Source organism: Micropterus dolomieu, unplaced genomic scaffold (assembly GCF_021292245.1).
Source record: "Micropterus dolomieu isolate WLL.071019.BEF.003 ecotype Adirondacks unplaced genomic scaffold, ASM2129224v1 contig_13851, whole genome shotgun sequence".
Classification (NCBI taxonomy): Eukaryota; Metazoa; Chordata; class Actinopteri; order Centrarchiformes; family Centrarchidae; genus Micropterus; species Micropterus dolomieu.
Window position 1 is genome coordinate 1 of NW_025742837.1, and position 4,753 is coordinate 4,753.

Consider the following 4,753-nt stretch of genomic DNA (forward strand, 5'->3'; position numbering starts at 1 on the left):
GAAGGTGAGTGAAGGGGTTGTGTGTTGTAGTGGGGCCTACCACACCGCAAAGTGCAGTAGTAGCGGGACAGGTCCAGTGATCCTGAAGAGGGAATGGCTCCCACAATCATTCAAGAGGGACGGCTCGCCATCAATTTTCATCCGCAGATCCATCCAGACAATGGAAGAAGAAACATGCACACACAAAAAACCTGACCTGTCAACAGACAGGGTCAGAGAAATATTCACTGCTTAGGTCTCATGCAATAATATACACTACATGAAATTCACAATACACAATGATATACTTTCTGTACCTCTCTCTCAATATTCAGCATATAAACATAAATAACTTGGCTGCACACAACCAGATAAGCTGCACGTTAAAACAATTAAAGTTTTGATGCAAGTGCAAAATAAAGTAAGCTGAGTTTACACATTAAACAACACAGTAAACCAGCTTGTTCAACTAAAACTGTAGCTTCATATTCATTAAGTGCACATAAATAATTTAAGGTACACAGTAAGTGAAATTCTTAAGTTGAAAATGAACATCCTCACCGATTTCACCAGAGCGACTGGACACGCTCACGAAATGGCGGCGCCCAGTAAAGCCACAAGGTCTAAAACCGAAACATACTGTATGCAACTTTCAGTACTTTCTCTCAGTGCAAAATAGCTTTCACAGTAAGGTGATAAAGAATGAACAAAAGCAGTTTTAAATGAATTACCTCGCTCTTGAATCAGCAAAGACTGAAGCTACCGACGCTGCTAGTCGTCTCTCAAGCGCTACATCTAAACACTGAACCTACAACTAAACTCTCACAGTTAGCTACCACAGTTAGCCTCAGTGTAGTTCGTTTTCAGCTGTATTTTCTCCAGGTTTCATCCTCTACAGCAGCACTTCTGTCTCCACACAGCAGCGGGAAAAAACTTTCGCTCGCTCCCAGAGACGCGGGAGCAGGTGGGCGGGCCTACCTGCTGTCAGCTGATTGGCCAAACTAACCTGTCGGTCTATTTTGCCCTGGTAACTGAATTTTAACCCTTTAAAATCCTTAGATAATCTCTCAAGTTGCATTTCAAGAATAAAATCACTCTCATTCAGATTCTTATAGGCTTTTCCTATTTTTGAACCTAGATCATTTGATCTGTGTTACACGTGGGTCATTGGATTGTGAGCACCAGGTTTCCTCAGTCTGCCTGAGGCACCTGTTTAATTATTTAGCCTCAGTTCTCTTGGTCTTCCATCCTACAGACTGGTTGCACTCTGTATGTGTGTTTCACCTTCTTTGCAAAGAATTAAACACTCAAAGAAATCCTGGTTGAATCTTTTTATAATCTTTTCCGGCGACTGATCATCCTGAGGTAAATCTAGCCTCCATATTGCAGAATTAAGAGACGGGACCGTCACCACTGTCATCTCTACAGGACGGACCTTCGTCTTCCTAGGCGGTGTCTGAAATAAATTAAATACCTCTTGATTATACCATTTCTCACACCTGATCAAAATAAGTCTTAACTTGAGTTTTTCTTACCGTTGTTTTGACTGCTTTTACCAAGATTGTAGCGTAAACAATCTGGATTTATGGTGACGACTTGTACAATGAAATAGAGGTGATAGGAGGGAGAAATCAAGAGAGTATACCAATGACATTTAGATTTATTCATTTAGCTGACGCTAAGGTCGCACGCCTCCGGAGCAATGAGGGGTTACGCGTCTTGCTCAGGGACACAATGGTGGACGTGTCACAGTGGGGAGTTAAACTGTCCCACACCAAAGGCATGCGTCTTATCCACTGCGCCATCACCACCCAATGACCCAAAGCTGGAATGGAAAGGTTATTAAGGAAAGAAAGGCAAAGAGGAAAGTGTAAAAGAAAGATTAGAGGCGCATTTGAAAGCACTATGTGAGAGTCAGAAAGTACGGAAAGACAAGTTTGCCGTAAAGTTTCTCCTTTGTATCCAACAGTGCCTCAGTGTGTCGCTTCGGTGAACCCAGACCTCAACTGTTCCCCCCTGTATAATCAGACGCTGATGAAGATGCAGTGAGAGTGGAGCTTGATCACAAAGCTGCAGGAGGAACTCCACGACAAGATGAGTTACCTTCCGCCTCTTTATCCCCAGATTCTGAGGGCGCTTTCACACCTGTAGTTCGGTTCATTTGGTCCGGACCAAGTGAAAAAATTGATGCACTGCTGCATGTTAGTTCTGGTCCGGTTCATGTTCACACTGCAGTTTTACAAACGAACCAGAGAAGTAACCCTGACGTTACGCAGACGTACAGGTAACTTGTTGATTGGATAGTTTTGGCGATTGACATCCTGCATCATCAGGACCCACATGGGGAAATCAAACTCCGGTGACTGACAGAAGTTTGCGTAATAATTTATTATAAGCATGATTAGTAATGCTAGACAGCGGATCGAGAGCCTGTTATGAATAATAACGTAAAAACAGGACATGTACAGGAATAATTCGGGGCTTATTATCTATAGTATCACACATATTTTATGGACTTAATGAATTTCCCTCTTTTTTAACAGATTTTAATCTATTAATCAGGGAAATACCTGCGCTGACAAGTAGGCTATACCTTATAAAATGATTTTCATAAAGCTTATACAGATCAATTATAAGATCGCTGAACGCATTTCGCGGTCAGACGATGGATTTATTAGTGGTTTAACTTTGGAGATAATGTTCAGATCACATCTCTGCCATCATAAAATCCTGTGTTTGGTTCGTTTGCTTTCTCAGCACCAGAGTTTGTTTGAAAGCGTCTCTTCAAGGTGGACTCGGTACACCTCCCTGCCTGAGAGACTCCTGGCACTAAAACTAGGAGCGGCAGACTGAAATATCTGGCAAGACAGAGCTGACATAGAGATGGGGAGGGGGATCGGGAGATTCACTGACCCCTGATGAACCACACCACATACACAGACACATGATCTCAACTCATTCATGAAGCCAGAGTGTAAATATGAACCTACAGTTGGCACATAGGTGAAATACAAATGATTTGATCGTGCATATGGACAAATAGTAACATTTCTGGTTGATTCAGGAGCAACACAGTCTGCTAAAGCGAGATAAATTTCCTTTTCCACCTAAATTTAGTGGCAATTAAGTGCACTCTATTGGAAATATTGTCAAACAATATTACACAGTTCCATTAAGATGTGAAGGGCCACTCTCCATTTAAACATGCCTTTTTGCTGACACACTGCTGTCTGAACTAAATTTGTTAGGGAGAGATTTGATGCAAATTCTGGGAATCTGTCTCACATCCACTCCAGATGGAATTGTGGTGACTAAAATTCCTGATTTGGGAACATCAGTGGTGAAATACAGCCTAGACATGCGTCTGTATGTTTATCAGTGGACGTGTCTAAAAGTGATGCCAGTTGTTGAAAGAGGAAAGGAAATGTAGCTCGCCTACACACACACAGTACATGACAGGAACAGACTTTCTCACACATTTCTTTAGGACCAGACAAAGAGCATGGTTCAAGGACAGTTGCATGCATGACAGATTAAGCATAACAGCTTTATTTTGGTCGTAAGTCTGCAGCGTTGGTAAATTTGACTCCCAGTCAAATTGATCTCTTTGATGTTTTGCACTCAGTAAACTTTTTTTGCACTGTCAAAGAATGACATGTGCATATCACTGATTGGAAGTCAACCACAGAAACAGGTATTTTATAGTCCACAACATGATGTCCTTAAGAAAACATTTTCAGCAACTGCAGTACCAGAGGACCAGTCAACACATACATTCTCATCAGAGGTCGAAACTGAATGCATTCCAGCTCTACACGAGGTCCCTAAGTCACTGTGGGCACAGGGAAAATGTGATGTTGGCCTAATTAGAAATGCAGATCCAGTGGTTGTCACCCCTAAATCCCAACAGAGGCCTTGCATGCAACAATATCCACTAAAACAGCAAATAACACCAGTGTTGGAGTCATTGAAGGAAGCAGGATGATCATTTCCTGTCCTGACTCACCGGCGCACACACCTATTTTTCTAGTGAAAAAGATCAGAGAGGCAGATCAGCCGACTGGCGTTTTGTACAGGATTTACAAACCACACAAAAGACACAGTGAAATTGTTAAAACACCTGGCAGCAGGCGGCCACAAAGCGAGCCAAATTACTATTTGTGAAAGAGAAGTGATGTTTTGGGGTCATGTGAAGGCAGATCCCTCTCACCCAAACGAGTCATTTTTAGGAACGTGCTCCTACTGCAGAACTTTTATTCCAAATTATGCAGTTTTAGAGGTGCCACTGAGCTCCATCACACATGTCAAAGATTAAATTCACACGGACTCCAGACGCAGAACAAGCATTCACTGAATTAAAACTGGCTCTGCAGTCCACTCCCCCTCTCGGGCTACCAGACCATTTAAACAGACTGTTGATGCAAAGACATGGCTGCAGGACTTCTGTGTTGCTACGACAGCATGGCGACGGACGGAGACCTGTTGCTTTCTTTTCAGCTAAACTTGATCCTGCTGCAGCGAGTTTACCGCGCTGCCTTAGGGCCTGCAGCTGGTTCCTCATGCGGTATCTATGATCCTACTGGAACAGAAAACCTCCCATCTTTCCACCGCATTAGACATGCCTGATATAACTGTTAGGCGTTGCAACGTCCTTAAACCTGCCACTTTACTCCCTAGAGCAGGAGATGGAGCTGATCATAACTGTGTTGCTGTGACCAAGTCTGTCTGAAACACCTCTAACTAATCCAGATTTTGTTTTGCTTGCTGATGGATC

General features: G+C 42.9%; 1 long non-coding RNA gene across 1 annotated transcript; it reads right to left on the minus strand.

Annotated features, from left to right (window-relative positions):
- Positions 1-32: 32 nt before the first annotated feature.
- Positions 33-1,020, minus strand: LOC123966632. Its single transcript, XR_006824041.1, has 3 exons — positions 711-1,020; positions 541-602; positions 33-196 (listed from the first exon to the last, which is right to left on the minus strand). It is a non-coding gene; the product is annotated as an uncharacterized LOC123966632 (long non-coding RNA).
- Positions 1,021-4,753: the final 3,733 nt, after the last annotated feature.